We start from the raw sequence: 19,699 nt of genomic DNA, 5'->3' as shown, positions 1-19,699 counted from the left end.
AGCACAACAATTGACACATGACTAGGTATTTTAAAGAAGAACTAAGTTTATGGTGATACCAAGCATGTCTCTTCAGATGCCCATTTCCAAATCAATGCTCATGAGTGATTTCTTCCAACATTATACTTCCGGGGTTAAGATCTAAGAATGCTATGTGTTTTGAATCACAGAGGAATAATTTTCTTTCATTGAAGTTTCCTTTCTTAAGAATGTTTCTCGAAATAAGTAATTTAGAGAAGCAAAAGCAATTCATTGAAGAATATATTCCCTTAAACTGAAAGTTAGTTACCTGAAGAATATTAAATCTGAATCAAGAATTCTACAATTAAGAAAAATTTACAATTTGATATTATGATTAAATTTTTAACTGTATGTGCTTTGAAAGTTATTTTTCTATATCCATGTAGGTATTTAAGTAAGTTGTTAGGTAGTGGGTCTCAATCATCAGAAACTCAGTTTTCACAACTTAATATAAAGAACTTTTTAGCCTGGCCTGTGGAGGTGCAATGGATAGAGTGTTGACCTGGAAGGCTAAGGGCCCAGGTTTGAAACCCCAAGGTCAGCAGCTTGAATGCAGGCTCACTAGCTTGAGTGTGTGGTCACCAACTTGAGCCCAAAGGTTGCTGATTTGAAGCCCAAGGTTTCTGGCTTGAGCAAGGGGTCACTGGCCCAGTGGCATCCCTACACGTCCCGTCCATCAAGGCACGTATGAGAAGCAATCAGGGAACACCTAATGTGATGCAACTACAAGTTGATGCTTCTTATCTGTCTGTCTTACTCTCTCTCTCTCTCTCTCTCTCTGTCAAATAAAAAATATATATTTATTTGGCTCCTTCAAACTCTACAATGCTAATTTATTCTTGATGAGGGACTTGAGAGATTAATTCTAAATAATCTCCCTCTTAAATGACCAAAAGCATTTTCATCAAGACTGCATGAAGTAAGTATCTATTTAAGTTTAATGTAAATGAAGGAGGTCTTCACCAAAAGGCACCAATATTTCCATAGGTGAGGGTTAATCCTACTGGAGTAAAAAAACATAGAAAATAACCATACTTGTGATTTTTCTTACTTACATTTAATAACTTCAAAAAAAATCACTGTGCCAAAGAAGTTTCTTTTCTCCCACAAAATTGATTAAAATAGATCATTTGTTAAAAAACCAAATATATTTGGCATTTATGCTCTCCTGCAAAAGTCTCATGCAAATAAACATTTGACCTTGTTCTCTCTCTTCTAGATGAGTATATTACCACAAACAACCACTTCTCTCAATAGCTTTATCAGTGGTAGTCAACCTGGTCCCTACTGCCCACTAGTGGGCATTCCAGCTTTCATGGTGGGCAGTAGCAGAACAACCAAAGTATATAAATAAAAAGATAGATTTAACTATAGTAAGTTGTTTTATAAAGATTTATTCTGCCAGACTTAGTGAAAATCCGACATAAAGTACTTGGTAAGTAATTATTATTATATGCTTTAACTTGCTGTAACTCTGCTTTATAAATTTTATAAAGTAAAGTTACTTCCCTACCTTATAAATCACCATTCCTGTGGAACCAGTGGGCGGTTAGAAAATTTTACTACTAACAGAGATACAAAAGTGTGTGGTAAGTATAAAAAGGTTGACTACCCCTGGCTTTATTATTATTTCTACCTAATTCTACTCTTCAAGAATTTCCTATGTGTTTAAAATCTTCAATAATTTATAAAAGAAAAAGTACTTTTTCAAGCCATTTTAATAACATGGCACAATCCCAGACCCAACAAATCATATTTTTGTGTGTCTAGATCTCTGCTTATCTTGCAGATCATTTATGTCTAGCTATTTGTTTTATATAAATTGACCTTTAGCTATGAGTATGTCACAATATGGAATATATTCACTGTTTTCTTTAATATTTCTTAATATTCTTATTGCCCCATTATAGTCCATTTCACTATAACTACTATGATTTTATTACATGAGTAAAAACATTATCAGCAATACATTAACAACAAATATTTACCAAATGGTTACAATATTTACAGGCTATATGCTAAATGCTAGGGATTTGGACATAAAACAATAATTGCTCCCACAAAGTCTAAAACTAGGTTGAATGTTATATAAAATATTTTAAAATATTTTAATTATTTTGTCCTTGTCTCATAACTGTATAAGATTCAATAATTTCTCTTTTTAAAAAATATCCACAATACTTCTGTATTGTTCAATATTTAAATCCCCAAATGTTTTTACATTTATTTTCTAATTAATACGTCTACAAAAACTGTATGCTTGCTCATTCCAACCACCTAAACTTGCTATTTACAAAATAATCCCTGTGAGAACTATCAGGAAATGCACTCACTGGTGGTTGGAGGAAAGAAAATACAGGGAGATATAAAGATAAATCTTGGTGGCCAGGCATGTTCCCTGGTGTAGTCTTCATTGAGATTGAAGCCTCCACTCATGGAGAAGCTGACATTGTTGACATGACATTCAAAACTTCAGTTACAGAAATACTTCAGGTCACTAAAGCCCATCCTCATCCTTCCCAACATCTACTTGTACAGCCTTCTCTCATGTGAAACTATATCCAACAAACCTTCCCTCTTGCTTAAGCTAGCTTTAGATAGATTTTTCTCATTAAAAAAAAATTCTGAAGTTACAGGATTCATGTTATATATTATATGCACATTTAATATAATGAATGTCTATTTGCTGGTATGATAAACAATAGTATATTAGAATTAATACAATATAACATTAATTCATATGATTATTCATTCAATGCATATTTACTGAACATAATTTATATGAATTTATTTATTAAAGGTCTATTATTTATCAATCTACTCAGTGATATTTAAGCTAAATACATGTATTGGACATTTGTTAAATTTATGTGTTTTATCAAGTGGTGTTTTGCTCCTTATTTATTTATCAAATTTTCCATACTTAAGCAAATTGACATTTTATTTTATTTATTTTTTATTAAATTTGTTGGGGTGACGTTGGTTAATAAATTTACACAGATTCCAGGTGTACAATTCTATAATACATCATCGACATATTGTACTGTGTGTTCACCATCCCGAGTCAAGTCTCCTTTTATCATTATTTATCTCCCCTCCCCCCTTCAAGGCCTCCCCCCTTGCCCATTTTTTCTAGTAACCACCATACTGCTGTCTGTGTCTACAAGGGGTTTTTTCTACTTAATCCCTCTGCCTTTTTTCACCTAGCCTTGCAACCCCCAACCCACCTCCCCTCTGACAGTTGTCAGTCTATTCTCTGAGTTAGTTTTTATTTTATTAGTTTATTTTGTTCATTAGATTCCACATGAGTGAAATCATATGCTACTTGTCTTTCTCTGACTTATCTCACTTAGCATAATGCTCTCCAGGTGCATCAGTTCTGTCACAAAGGATAAGATTTCCTTCTTTTGAGAAATACAAATTAAAACCACAATAAGAGTTTACCTCTTATTTGCCAGAATGGCTACCATCAATAAATCAACAAACAACACGTATTGGCCAGGATGTGAAAATGAAGAACCCTCATGCACTATTGATGGGAAATTGGTGTAGCCACTGTGAAAAACAATACAGTTACTTCAAAAAATTAAAAATGGAACTGCCTTATGAGCAAGTGATTCCATTTCTGGGAATATATCCAAAGAAACCTGAAACACTGATTTGAAAGAATATATGCACCCGTATGTTCACTGCAGTGTTATTTACAGTAGCCAATCTATAGAAGCAGCCCACATGCCCGTCAATAGATGAGTGGATAAAAAAGCTGTGGTACATTTCCATAATGAAATACTATTTGGCCACAAAAAGTGACTTTTTATTTTAAAACTTAGATTATGTTACAGATTTTTTTCTTCTAAATTGCATTTGACTTTCTTTTAATTAAAAACATATCATACCCAGCCCTGGCCAGTTGGCTCAGTGGTAGAGCGTCGGCCTGGCGTGCAGAAGTCCCGGGTTCGATTCCCAGCCAGGGCACACAGGAGAAGCGCCCATCTGCTTCTCCACCCCTCCCCCTCTCCTTCCTCTCTGTCTCTCTCTTCCCCTCCCGCAGCGAGGCTCCATTGGAGCAAAGATGGCCCGGGCCTGGGGATAGCTCTGGTCGCAACAGAGCGATGGGCAGAGCGTCGCCCCCTGGTGGGCGTGCCGGGTGGATCCCGGTCGGGCGCATGCGGGAGTCTGTCTGACTGTCTCCCCCCGTTTCCAGCTTCAGAAAAATACAAAAAACAAACAAACAAACAAAAACATATCATAAAAATTTGTTTGCACCTTTGCACTGGCTTTATTATGTCCTATTTAGTTAAAATGAAAGAAAGATAAGCAAACTTATGAATATAGGTGTCCAAAATGTCATTGACTCTATATATGCATTTATATCTGAAGGTTCCTGCAAAGTACCAAGGAAATTTAGAAACATTATGGGGATATATAGAGAAACATTAATCTTTTGATTCTGACCCTAGAGCAGGTGTGGCTAACAGTTTTTGCTCCTGGGCCAGATTAGAAAGAAAACTTTTTTCAATAGCCAGACGAAATATTAAAATTAAAAAATGTTAAATACAAAAATTATTTAAGTAAACAAAATTTTATTATGTAATTTGTTTATGAATAAATGTAAGTGAGTGAAAAAATTTAATATACAATATTATTTTAATAAAAATATAATTACATACTATATAAATATCCAAACTGTATAGCAATCAATTGAAAACAATATTTAATTAATAAAATGAGCTTGAAGGGTTTATATCACAAATAAAACAATTATTTTGTTTTACAAACAGTCTGGACACGTTTTCAGTTATCAACTGCAGCTATTGTCTATGCTACAATGCCACTTGATTCAGCACACTTGACCACAAAAATAACGAATTGTTTGATTTTGGGTGCACGCTGGCAAACTCCGCCTAAAAGAATGTGGGTTTCACATTGCCACTAAATGTCAAACAGTTCATATTGAGTACAGACTAGTACAAAAGTTATAAATCTTTATAATGGAATTTTTTAAAAAAATAAATAAGTATCACGAATTCATTTGACCAATTATTGGAAGTTAACCCTAGATTAGTCACACGTGGAATTCTTTTCCGCATATCACTATCTTCTTAACTATCTCGATTTCCAATAATCAAAGATGTTTCTGCTTCTGATTAGCTGAGATTTTAAAGTAGCGAAGAATATTAAAAATTTAATCGCGGGCCACATAAACTTATTACATGGGCCAGATTCGGCCCATGGGCCGTATGATGGCTATGCCTGCCCTAGAGTTTTAGTAACAGTATAACCTTCTGATCAGTTTTCCTATCTTAAAAGTGATCTCAATGTCTTCTAAAAAGGATTAAAAGAGATAATGCATTATACAAATATTTTAAAACTATTCTAAGTATCCTTTGATTGACTCATCTTAGAAGTGATCTTTTATGTCCTTCCTTAAGTTTGGTTAGAACTCAATTTATTTTCACTAACTACTTGGTTTATACCCTTATTAGAGTTGTTTTTGTCCAATTAACTTTGTTTGCTTCACTGTTCTTCACTAGACTATTTTGTCCACAACAACAAAGAATATACTGTATTTCCCTTTGCAAAGCCATTGCACACAGAAAGGGTTTAATAAACATTCACTGAACTAATAAATTAGTGTGTTCCCTGACCTCAAGAGAGTCTTGATTATGGAGGGTAATATACATATCTATTACATATGAGCAGAACATAATTTCATGTATTAAATCACAACATACTATCTGGTACTTATAAACCCGCTTATTTCACTAGATTATAAACTCTAATGGAAAGGTTCATGTTTTATTCATCCTTATATCTTGGAAGTCTGGTGTAGCAGCTGGCATACATGTAGGTTTTCCAAATATGGTTCCCCAGCTTAAGAGAATTGCTCCAGCAAATGTAGATATAAAACGGATACTTAGAATTTGGGAAGATAGTGCAATAGCCTTGTGCTTCAAGTCTAATTCAAGGGATTAGAGTAACAACAAAAAGCCTTACTTAAAAAGAATAGTCATATAGCCCAGACAGCCCTTGATAAATGATCCTTGCTTCTGTACATGAAATTATTGGAAAGCAGGTATTTTTAAAACGTTCACATTGGCTAAAAACATCAAAGTTTTAGATGTGGTAGCATAAGGGCTTTGCTAGTAAATAGAGAGTAATAGAATGGCCTGAGAAATATAGTTGATAATATAAAAAAAATAAGCTTCTAGGTTAGAAGGGAAAAAAAAGGAAAGAGTGTTGTTAATTCTAAATTTATATATGGCAAATGGAAGTATTCTTCCACTTGGAAACCATGTACCTATCAGAAGGTCAACTAGAATAGCCAGATTAAGCGAAGCTCCTCCTACAAATATTATTGTGCATGGTACTTTTATATTAATCCATAATAACTGTCATTTAAAAAGAGCTTAACACATTTAATGTTACTGTTTGTAAGCTTGAATAACTGTCAGAGAATATGGTAATTAAGGGTAGATAAGTCTGAATATAGAAGAGAAACCAGATAACTTGTAATCATCTTTATGTTCATTGAAACAGTGCTACTATCACCTAATGGACAAAAACACATAAGGAATTTTTTTCTAAGGATAAAATTATATTCAGATTTTCACAGTCTGACAAACTTTCTCTATAGTAGGGTTTAAAGTTCTAATTCTTTTATTACTTCTCAGTATTATGTTCCAGCCAAACCCTTTTCCATTAACCAAACCAAAGTCAGAGCTCAAATTATAGGAAACACAAAACAAAAAAATAAAAAGTAAATTTTATCCTTATAATAATTTTACAGAATAATTTTCTTCAGTGGTAAGCATCTTGGAACTTTTAACTAAAAATTTTCCTCCATTAAAAACAGTGCTCATCACGATTTCAATGCACTTAAAATTATAAAATTCATTTTCCTAGGTTCAAGGAAAAATATTGTAGCTGTTTTCTGTGTTTATCTAATTGTTATTGAACTTGGGTGCCCTAAGACTGCCCTATTTAGTTTATGACTGGTCCACCCAATTCACCTCTTGGCTGCCTACTCACCCAGTTTCTCAATAGAGTCTCCTGTTTGTCACCCTGCTTCTCTTCTTGCCAACTAATATTTCATCTTCCATCTGTCTACATTCCTACACTCTCCCTGGCACGGCTCTGCCTCCAGATTTCCTCCCAGCCACCTACCTTGCTGCCCCTTCCATCTGCTCGCATGACTAGTATCTTTTCTAACCTATTCCCAATCTAAATCATCTCCAATATTCCATTTGAATTTCTTTATCAAAATTTACCTCTTAAAGGGTCATTGGGATTGTAATAATTACTTATATAATCTTGGAGTGATAAAGGGAAGTTAAAAGCCATACAGTTCAAATATGCATGTAATGTTTGGATTTCTAGACCTTCTAAAGTCACTTACACTTCTCCACTTTCTTCAGTAATGAGGTTTTGAAATAAGAGCGTGTACCACTGAAAGGCACTGCTAAGGTCCTTTGGTATGTAGTCTTCAGAGCACTAACTACTTCTGTGTGGCCCGATTCTTGTTAGTCTTCTGGTTAACTGCTTGGTTCATTGTTCCCAAGTTTTCCATCCACTGATGAGCAGCAAGCACATTACCAAGGCAGTTCAATTCAATTCTTTTAGGCTTAATGTAGCAGAAATGTTTTTTAATTAGAATGTATGTTCTAGTTACCTACTGGATAGCAAAGACATGTAAACAACAGTAGCACTTGGTAATTACACATTCAGAATTTAATATTTAAGTAGCACAAGGTAGCATTTTCCTTTCCTGTTGATTTAGTTCCTTGACAAGTTAGATGCTTGTTTGCATATAGTGGATATGAAATACTATAATTTAAAGCAGTCTTGGGAAAATATTTAAATTTTAGACCTATATAGCTTTTCATAAAACTTAAAAACTTCTAATTGTCCATTTATATTTCTGAAAGATATAACCTCTGTATCAACTAAAACGGGGGTTGGGAACCTATGGCTTGCGAGCCAGATGTGGCTCTTTTGATGGCTGCATCTGGCTTGCAGACAAATCTTTAATAAAAAATAATAATAACATTAAAAATATAAAACATTCTCATGTATTATAATCCATTCATTTCCTACCGTTCATGTTCATGGTTGCGGGTGGCTGGAGCCAATCACAGCTGTCCTCCGGGACAACACCAAACTTTTATTGGATAATGCGTAAGGTACATCGGTCATTGTATGGCTCTCATGGAATTACATTTTAAAATATGTGGCATTCATGGCTCTCTCAGCCAAAAAGTTTCCTGACCTCTGAACTAAAACTTAGAAATGAGTAAAACATGTTCATGAGAAGTTCATTGAGAATTTACCCTTAAATTCAAAATAACATAGAAGTTTATTAAAAGGATAATGATTTTAAAAAACAATTGACTGACATTTTTTATAACTGGGAATATAATATTTCTATTGATGTTAATTGGTGCTAAATTATATATTAAGTCTTTTCCATTTGGTTTTAATATAGGTTTTATTATTATTTTGGTATGGTAAAGTCAATAGACTTGAGAGGACTGCCATTGAAAAGATAACTTGTTATACTCACAGATCCCAAGAGAAGGGAGCATGCCATGTCAGGAAACCAAGGGAGAGGGGGGAACTATGGGCAAGAGCCTTTCTTGCGGTTCTTTCAGGAAGGAGGCAAGGTAAAAGTGGATTTAAGATTGGCTAGTTAATCTCAGGGATCTCTGGACATAGCAGTTATCTCTAGTTTTCTGATTCTTGTCCCTGGTGATTAAGGCAAGAAGAAAGTAGCCCGGTGTGATTCATAACTTTTCCGTAATTCTAGTTTATAGTTAATGTTGCATATAGAACACACAAAGATATAGATGATATATAGAGAGAGTTTTCTACATAGGTTTATTATAATATATGTGAAAAGATCCCTTTTAGGTATAAGCACTTATACTCTATTAGAAAATTGAGAGCTTATCATTTTTAAATATTCTTCTCCACTTATTTCTCACTCTATGTCACTTTGAAATTTTAATTTTAAATTAATTAGATACCTTATACTACTAAATCATATTTCAGAATTCTTTAAATTGATTTTAAGATATATTAGTAGCATATACCAACTACAGTGGTACCTTGAGATACAAATTTAATTCGTTCTGTAACCGAGCTCGTAAGTCAGTCAACTCACATATCAAACTGCCAATACTGGACCCATGCACCAACGCGCAAACTAGTGGCAGCTTCCCGAATCACAACTCGTATCTCGGGAATTTCGCTCAGGTCTCGAACAAAAATACAGACCAAGTTGCAGCTCGTATCTTAAAAATATTTGTATGTTGGTCCGTTCATATCTCAAGGTACCACTGTATGAGGATAATTACATTTTTTTTCAAATATATTTGATGTTTCACTACTACAGTTTTCACTTCATATCCCCTTTTCTCTTTTTATTATATCTTTTTTATATCTTCACTATCTTTTTCAACTGCATCTAATATGATTATACTTTGCCACAATAATCCCTAAACTCATAGTAGTATTTCATCTTATATGTTATGGTTGATATTCAAATATTCTTGTGAATTTCTTGATAGTTTTTCCCAATTAATAACCTATAAAAATTAATTATAACTACTTTGGGAATGGGGGATGGAGCACATCTTGTTTCAGATTTCCCTCACATATTCCAGGAAATATTCTTTATCTAACCATCAGGTATTTTCAATGATATTGATAAATGGCTATGCTTGAGACTAGAACAATGACAGAGAGATTTAAGCAAGTAAAAGTACAGACAGTTACATGGACCCCTTTGTTTATACCATCTTTCCATGTTAGTCCACTAATTTCACTGCTATGATCTTGTCACCCAGCATGGGAGCTTTTCTCAAACAGATCCAACAGTAGCACTGCCATTACACTCATTACTCAAAATGTAGTGTGTCATTAGGCAATATATCTCCTTAAATTTTTGCCTCCTCTATTTCCCATTTTCTTTTAGATTCCATTTTATTAGGTGTTCATGGGCCACCTCGACCAGGAGGCATTTGAGCAGAACTGAACAATATGACTCAGCACCAGGAGACCTCTAAGTTGTAACAGGCAGTTACGATACGCCTCCCTCCTAAGGAAACACTCCAAGTGTGAGCATGTGTGAGTTTTTTCCTGTTCCTAAACTAGATCAGCTTGAAATATTTAATTTTTGTCCAATGCTGGGAGTTCTGTGCCACTATACCCCCAGGCAGTTAACAGGAAACTCAAGTAATAGAGTAACACCATAACAGAATTGAAATGCACTGTAAAATGTGTGAAATGTAGTTTTCATGTCCTCTTATTATCATTCTTGTATATTTCTCTTTTTTTAAAAAAACATAAATGATGCTTGATTTACAAAGCATTCTTGGCCTAATCTATTACTGTGTCTTAGTACATTATTTAACAAACATAATTTTAAAACAGCATAATTAACATACTTGAGGGAGTAGATATACATATATGTGATATTGCATGTCTTATAAATTAAAGAATGTATATATATATGCATATATACATATGTGTCCATATATTTCTATGTGCATATATACATATGCTAATAGTATAAATTTACTGTGGAAAAAATCCTTAAGGAATCTTACTATCTGTAGCATTCCCTGCTGAATGTTTGTTCATGCTATCTTCCTACCCTAAAAAGTGTTCAGGAATTCATATCATACTATCCATTATTTTCATATCTATTAATTATTTGTCATGATATTTAAGGAAGCAGCTTTAACTCAAAAAGACTGGCAAATATATCATAAAACTATATGTTTCAGTTTTGCAGAGTTGTAGTAAATTATATTTGACTTTTATATAGTGGGTTCTACTATTGTGTAAGCCTAATTTTTAAAATACTAAGAAGAAAATAAAACTTTCTTTTTGGTGAATTTCAAACTAAGCCATCTACTTATTTGTTTCACAGCAAGGCAATCTAGACAGGAGAAAAAACAAAACACTACAGGTAGAAGTGAACGGTTTTGTTTCTGACAAGGTCTTCCTTCAAGGGCATGGTAATCAAAATTATTTTAATTCCATCTGTTCAAAGTTGTATGCAGCACAGTATTTGAGTCCCTCAGCACTTTACTTCTGGGAAGACTGAATATTTTGGGTGTCTACCAGCATCTTTTACCATAATTTGAACATGTTGACATTAAGGAAATAATCTGAGCCAAGGGAATACCACAGCCCTGCTAAAACTTCTCCACAAGGAGGTAATTTCCTTATTGATTCGGCTCACACTCTATGCTGCCTCTCCCCAATTTGCACGCTTCTCTATCCAAGACCCAGATACCAGAACTCTGGTACCTTCTTGAAAAGCTTTTGCACATAAAATAAAATCCCTTATGGCACCATAACATCAACAATTAAAATAAAGTCAGCTCTCATTAATTAGCATACGAATCGAGAGCCCAGACACCCGCTTCCCAATACTGAGGTCTGAGTCAACCTTCCTAAGACTGCATCACTGTTAGCCTAACTCAGCACATTCTTGTTTACAGCGATCTAACCTGAACAAAAACCTCGGACTTACCTCATATGCTGAGTTATCTGTTGTTCTGGGCATAATATTTATTGCAAATTATCCATCTGCATAAGTGCAGAGACAGTTATAGCACCAGACACCTCCCTCCTGCAGCAGAAAGCAAGTTAAAAGGACTTCAAGCTGTGACCTCAGAGGCAGGCACAGCCGCTCCCATCCTTCAGCCAACCTTCTGAGTAGAGCAGGTTAGATGACAGTAAAGCTGGATCGCTACATAGCAATACTTTCAAATAAAGCATTCTGTGCATGGAGCTGGGGGATTTACATCTTCCAAATTTGGCTGGACCGAGTCAATGTTGCTTCTATGCCTGAAAATATTAAGCATTTCACTGCAGTCACTTAATGCAAAAAACTATCTGAGGTGACTTCACAAACCCTGTCATTCTGTTCGGAGACTAAAGAATGAGCACCACATGCATAATTCATGCATTAAAATCTTCAATGCACTTCCTGTAGCCACTGTTCTATCCAGTAATGGGCTATTGATCACCTCATTACTAAGGCATTTGGAGCTCTGTGATTGGTTTCTTTCCACGAATAAAATTACAATCCAAATCACAAGCAGAAGCCTCCAACCCTGCAGCATGTACTCCGGTAAAACACTCACATAGACGAGATGACATTTACATACTGCTGAATGTTTAAACTGAACTCTCTTCTGCAAAAAATGCTATCACATCTGTTTCCTTTTATTCAGAAGACATACTTTCTGCAGTTTTGGGCTTAATATTTTACATTATATGTAAGATCTGCAGAGTTTTGTTTTCACTACCATTTCTGGAAAATTAACAAGGCTAAACTGAAAATTTTTTAAAAAAATGATGTATGGCTATAAGTCAGAGATATTTTACCTGGGCTCATTTGAATAACCCTTCTCAAAAAACTTTAATTTAAAAATAATAAATTTCTCATTTCAATAATGTGGAAGAAGTATCTTTCTAAAAAAATTATTATAGTGTGCACATGTGTTTCTCATTGTTAACTGTTCTGGACTGTCAGGACCTTTCCCGGGATGTGCCGGTACTTCCGAAAGCCCTATTTCTTAGAATTTCAGCTTCTAAAAACACTTCATGGCTTCAATTAGTTTCTTTTATTGCCTCCAAAGAGCAGGCTTTAAAACAAAATATGCACTTAATTATGCTAATGTTCACTAAGGGAAAACACACGTAACATTTTGAAAAGTCATAATAGTATTTGCAAAAATACTAAAGTGGAAGATTCATGTAAAATAGAAAAAATGCAAATACATTCTAAAATATTTTTCTATTTTCCAAAGTATATTCAATGTAAAAACTAATTAAACTTTAGTTTTTTCATTGAAAGAAGACTGAATATGATGTTATTAAGATAATTTAAAAGCCTAATACCACGTCTTTCTAAAGCCTCTTTCCATACACACACAGGCACAACATGCCAGCATACAGTGTCATATACCTGGGAGAAGATTATTTGTTAAAACCAGAGTAAAAACTTCAAATTCATGGTTTGGAGCTAGAGCACAGAGTAACTGTTAGAGTATAACTAAAGTATTCCATCTAACATTATACTGCAGGAAGCAATTCATTCTTGGAGGAGGCATGATCACAGTGATTTTTGGTTGCTAAACTAAAAACAACTGATACCAGCCCATAAGGGTAGTAGTAGTAGTGGTGCTGATGACAATAGAGATGGAGTTCAGGGATGTTCATGAAGATAGCTCTTCCTTCCAAGTATATGTGTAAGAGCATAATCCCTGCTAGGCCACAGAGATAATAATGGCACCTAACTGATACAGAGTATGCTAAAATATTCTACACAACAGAATGAGAAATTAACCATCCAGTAACTATGTATATTACCTATTCTATACTCCATAGTATATTGTTCTGCCCTAGGTAGAATCCATTTGTGTGTGTGTGTGTATGTGTGTGTGTGTATATATATATATATATATACACACACACACTATATATATATATATAATATATATTATATATATTGCCTTTAACCTAATAAAATTCAAGTATGCTACACAGTAGATGTAATTTTATAATATTTATCTGAATAACATTCTTTATTCTTTAAACAGAAGACCTCAAACATTTAAAAAATTACAGAAGCTACACCTAAGGATTAATATCCTGTGAAGAGTTTTACCATTTAATCATCTACAGAAGCAATTTTGTATGAAGATAATATCTCATCTAAAAACAGTAGAAAATTTAAAACCTTGGCATTTAAGTTATCAGATATGAGTATATAGAGTACAATCATTTAGAAACTCTAAATTGCTCACATAATCTAAAATAACTACAAAAGTGTTGGAAATTTAAGCTCTCCGAAATGACATGACTCTATTGTACCCATTGAGCTGGATGGGAAGAACATTAGTTTAGTCTGTCTCTACTACAGTGAGGGCAAGAAAGTCAGTGTGTTTTCTCACAAATATCCAAGAGGTTGATCAAAAATGAAGATAGCAACTTTGCATCTACTGGGTGAATTTCCGAATTCAACTATTTTAAAGGGAGAGAGAGATGAAAAATACACAAACACTCCATCAACCTAGGATAGAGAAAGATCAGAAGCCTGCAGAAGCCTGCAGAGAAGCAAAGGGGAGAGCATGAGAAAAGCGATGGAAATAGTAAGTCCCAAAGAAATCAGAAGGAAGGAAGCAAATAAGCCTGAAATGAAAACAACTGGGGAAAAGTAGTCAGTTGTGCTCCCAGGTAATACAAAGCCCAAGGCTATAATAGAGAACCCATTTCCACTTTCCAGAAGTCTGGCTATGCCTGAGTAACACACTTAACCAATCTTTGGAAATGGATGGAAAACAGAGATGGCTGCTTTACATAAATCTGATCTCTTTTCAGATCAAGAGGCTTTCCAATATTTTGAATTTATAACGCATATAAAATACAAAGTGAACTCTTAATGTATAATAGGGTCAATAAAATGAAATAAAAAATTTTGAATACATCAAAAAATATTTAGTCTACTAAATTTGCAATATCTACTAAGATGTATAACTAACTGGCCTGACTATTATCATTTGGAAAAATGCAGAATTTATATCCATTATAAGAAGATATAATGTCATATAGAGTCAGAAAAATAATTCAGCCTATCAAAGTTTCTAATTTCAAGGGTTGTGGGAGCAGACTGCATTTTTTCTCTGAGAATACACATTTAAGACACTCTTTCTTCCTTTATCACCCTGTCCTGTCAATACATAATCATCCCTTAATCATAATTCATTTATTTAATTAAAAATATTAATTATGGACCTTCTACATAAAAGGGATTATGCCAGATGCTAAGAAAATAAAAAGTTATAGGTCACTGGATGATTCCAAGGTATTCATTCATTTTTTAAAAAAGATTTTATTTATTCATTTTAAAGAGAAGAGAGAGAGAAAAGTGAGAGAAAGAAGGGGGCATAGAGCAGGAAGCATCAACTCCCATATGTGCCTTACTCAATCAAGTAAGCCTGGTGTTTCAAACTGGTGACCTCAGTGTTCCAGGTCGACACTTTATCCACTGACCACAGGTCAGGCAAGGCATTCATTCTTTAGTGAGGAAAATAGGTAAGGGCATAGATGTGGAGTGATTAATATAACCACTGTGATACATGTTAGATATGTAAATGAGATAATCACCAAAGCACATAGAACTGTGTCTGTATGCTATCACATCTAGGTAAGTGTTAACTCTTCTGGTTTTTCTTCCATTGTAGGAGACATAGCAGCAGACAAAAAATTGGTATTATCAAATGCCTGTAAGGTACAGGAGGTCCTTGGGTTATGACACAGTTCCATTCCTATGACAGTGATGTAACCTGAATTTTGGTGTAAATCGAAATACACCCAAGCCTAACACAAGTGAAATACTTGCACTTTTAACAGTCCAAAATGGTGTAGGTAGGTGTACTGGGGGACGCCAACTCCTTCACTCATGTGTCACATTACAGCGTATTCATTTGCTGCATAAAACCAAACTAGTCTGCCCATGTAGTCCGTAATTACGATGCTAATAACATAAGCCAAAACACTCACGACTCAATTTTTTTTAAGTTATTATGGGAGTGAGCATCGTAAACTGGAAACATTGCATGTCAAGACTGTCATAACCCGAGGACCTGTGTATTAGGAAATGATTCAAGGAAGGGATGATTTTTAAAGAATCTGGGTGATACAATGGAATTAATACAGTCTTTAATGTTTGACAAATTTTAATTTCAGGATTTGTAAATTTGCATGACTTTGGACATGCCACTCATACTGCATAAGCATCAGTTTTATTGCATATAAATCAAGGTAAATATCTGCTTCTTAACTTTTTGTGAGAATGAAATAACTTAAAGCACATTAGTTAAAAATGCAGTTAGTGTAGTCAGCTAGATGAGAGTTTAAATTTTGCCTCAGTTTCCAAATCTTTAAAATGAGGATTTTATATCAACCTCATAGAGTTATTAGGAAATTCAAATATTGCAATATTTTTATGTCACTTAACATAGTTTCTGACAAACTATGTTTTGTCATTTGTAACTCATTTCTTCCCCAAAGTCTGGTTTTGGAAGAAAAGTTTTGAAGGGAAAGTCATTTCTAGTAAAGTAAATAACACATTTATTTGTAGAAAGAAGGCAGGACATTACACAATATGCTTAAGAAACTGAAACAGCTAAATTATGAGAATTTTGGATACAATAGACATTTTGTCAGATGATAAGGCAAAGTTATATAAAATCTGATTTCCACAGGGATTCTTTTCTTAAACTCTTTTCAAATGCAGATTATATAGAACATTTAACACTGTTAAGAAGCTATGCTGCAGAAAAAGACATTTTTAAAAATTTCACTGTGAGGCCTGACTGTCGTGGTGCAGTGGATAAAGCATCAACCTGGAATGCTGAGGTCACAGGTTCAAAACCCTGGGCTTTCCTGGTCAAGGCACATATGGGAGTTGATGTTTCCTGTTCCTCTCCCACTTCTCTCTCTCTCTCTCCTCTTTCTTCTCTTTCTAAAAATGAATAAATAAAATCTAAAAATATATATATATATATATATATATATTTAAATTTCACTGTGAGAACAATGTACTAGATTTTGTGGTGGGAAAATAGATTGGATGCAGTAACCAGAAGGAAGGAATACATTTAATAGAATACCATTTGTAGTCCATCAGAAGTGATAAAGGCCTAAACAAGGCAGATATAGGAATATGGAGATAAAAAATATATATACTAGAGATGTTTAAGATCAGTAGGACTAAGCAATATTATGAGATTAAGAAGACTCATGAAAGCCTGACCAGGTAGTGTGCAGTGGATAAAGCACTGACCTGGGATGCTGAGGACCCAGGTTCGAAACCCCAGGGTCACTGGCTTGAGTATGACCTCACCAGCTTGAGCATGGGTTTCAGCTAGAGCTTAGGGTCATAAACATGACCGCATGGTCGCTGGCTTGAGACCAAAGGTTGCTGGCTTAAAGACCAAGGTTGCTGGCTTAAGTCCATGGTCACTGGCCTGAGCAAGGGGTCACTGGCTCGTTTGGAGCCCCCTAGTCAAGGCATGTATAAGAAACAATTAATGAACAACTAAAGTTCCACAACTACAAGTTGATGCTTTTTTTTCTCTCTCCCTTCCTGTCTCTCTCTCTCTCTCTCTCTCTCTCTCTCTCTCTCTCGTCTCTTGCTAAAAAAAGAAAAATCATGAAAGGTTTTTATGGTTGTGATTTGGGTAACTCAGTGACCTTCTCCTCCCCCCTTTTGTCCAAATAAAAATAAAATAACAACTGATATTATGAAAAGATAATGAGATAATAATATCAATAGAGCCAAGGATGGGTAAACTAGGAAACAGAATAAAGAGTTGTTAAAGAATTGGACACTCAGAGAATTTAGTCAACACCTGGATAATGAAGCTATTGTTTACTAAATAAGTTGGGGAGTGACTAGAATTTTTTTTAACTATGAAAATCAAAGAAATAATTCAATGTTGAAAGAATAACAATGAAAAATAAAGTAGAGGTTGAAACCCAGAGATAAAAATAATGTACATAAAAGCCTTATGTCAACTTAACATTTTGACATCATTAATAAATGCATTACAAAAGAGAAAATAGCTAACATATATTAAACATACACAATAAGGCAGGAACAATGCTTAGTACTTTAATAAACTGATTTAATTTGATCATGACAAAGCCCTTCTGAGCTAAGTAGCATTTATTTCCATTTATCAATGAGAAGTCCACTTGAAGGAAAGTTAAAAGTTAAGAAATTTGGCCAAGTCATGTGACCAATGAACAGGTGAGCCTAAATGCACACCCAGATTTGCGTTCACATTTCAGACCTCTTCCATGACATCAAAATGCTGACCCATCTTACAGAACCATAATCATAATGAAATGTTATCTCTTCATCTCTTGCCTTTTTTTTAATGTCCCAGAAGACCAACAAATCATCAGTATTGTATTAAAAGTATCTCTGTCAATCAATGCTAGTTTTAAATATTATAGAAAAAAATACATTAGAATATGAAAAAATCATTTATTCTTGTTCCAAATATATATTTTATAAATTACATATTGCCAAATGTGCATTTGTTCATTTTGTCTGAACTAATTTATAAAGAAGATATTATCCTATTCTATAGGGAAGAAAATAGGTTGAAATAGTTTCAGAAAATTTACCAAGGGTACATACATACAAAGAATAAGACATAATTTGCCTGACTAGTCAGTGGTGCAGTGGATAGAGCATCAGACTGGGATGCAGAAGACCCAGGTTTGAAACCCCGAGCTCGCCTGGCTTGAGCACGGGTTCACCAGCTTGAGCATAGGGTCTCTGGCTTGAGTGTGGGGTCAAAGACATAAGCCCATGGTTGCTGGCTTGAGCCCAAAGGTCACTGGCTTAAAGCCCAAGGTCGCTGGCTAGAGCCCAAGGTCACTGGCTTGAGCAAGGGGTCACTAGACCCCCACTCCTGTCAAGGCACATATGAGAAAGCAATCAATGAACAACTAAGGTGTCACAATGAAAAACTGATGCTCCTCATCTCTCTTCCCTCCTGTCTCTACGTCCCCTTATTTGTCCCTCTCTCTGACTCTCTCACTGTCTCTGTAAAAAGAAAGAAAAGAAGATATAATTTGTTTCAAATGACCAAAGCCCATGTTTATTTCATTACATCGTACTATACAATATTTTTAAAATTTACTAAGAAATGAATTAAAGTACAGAACCCAAATATCATAATTTAAATTATATAAAAATTTAAAACAAGAACTATGATAATATTATGTATTGTCTAGAGATATACACAGATAAGTGAAAATAATGTCTGAAAAGTATGCAAACACCAAATTGTATTGTAGGTACTCCTGGGGACAGGAAGGAAGGTATGGTTAGGGAGGATCACATAGAGAACTGTATATGTTTATACTTTTATTATTAAGCTAGTAGTGGGCATACATCTTTTATTGCTTTTCTATACAATTTAAATATTTTAAATATTAATGATAAATTTTAAAATTTAGAGAGAACTAAGAAAAAGAGCTCATGAGGTTTTGGGGGTGGATTCCCTTATCTTTGGTTTCCCTTTCCAAGATGGAAACCAAAAAATAAAAAATAAATACTACTAATAACATCCAACTCCACTTAAAACATCTCTTCACACAGTATAAATTTATTTGGTTTAAAAAAAGAGAGAAAGAGAATAGATATAAAGAATTGATAACTTAACATATCTCAAAAGTTTGAAAACTTGGGCATTGCCCATGTAACATTAAAGGACTCCTAGTTCTATTAAAACACCCAACATTTTCTTAATATTTCAGTTAGTTTACAGATATCGGCATACCAAATGAATTCCCAGGTTTCATAAAAAGTTGTAGTTTAATCTCCATGTAAAATGAATCTACTAAGCATCCTGCTATGGTTATAGATAAATAATTGAAAAATATAATTAAAGTTTGTTGTTGTTTTTTTTGTTTTTTGTTGTTGTTTTTTTATAGAGACAGAGAGAGAGTCAGAGAGAGGGATAAACAGGGACAGACAGACAGGAATGGAGAGATGAGAAGCATCAATCATTAGTTTTTCGTTGCGCATTGTGACACCTTAGTTGTTCATTGATTGCTTTCTCATGTGCCTTGA

General features: G+C 34.3%; 1 protein-coding gene across 4 annotated transcripts in view; it reads right to left on the bottom strand.

The window, feature by feature from the left end:
* Window positions 1-19,699, bottom strand: part of CNTN1 (contactin 1) — a 374,840-nt gene that overhangs the window by 231,743 nt on the left and 123,398 nt on the right. Inside the window, exon 3 of one of the 4 annotated variants that reach the window (XM_066368970.1) lies at window positions 11,567-11,665. The exons of the other annotated variants lie outside the window; for them this stretch is intronic. The gene's annotated coding sequence lies outside the window, so the exon portion shown is untranslated. The remainder of the gene's footprint in view (window positions 1-11,566; window positions 11,666-19,699) is intronic. 4 annotated transcript variants of the gene reach the window in all.

The sequence above is a fragment of the Saccopteryx leptura genome, chromosome 2 (genome assembly GCF_036850995.1).
Source record: "Saccopteryx leptura isolate mSacLep1 chromosome 2, mSacLep1_pri_phased_curated, whole genome shotgun sequence".
NCBI classification, from domain to species: domain Eukaryota; kingdom Metazoa; phylum Chordata; class Mammalia; order Chiroptera; family Emballonuridae; genus Saccopteryx; species Saccopteryx leptura.
This window is presented reverse-complemented; position numbering and strand designations above follow the sequence as displayed.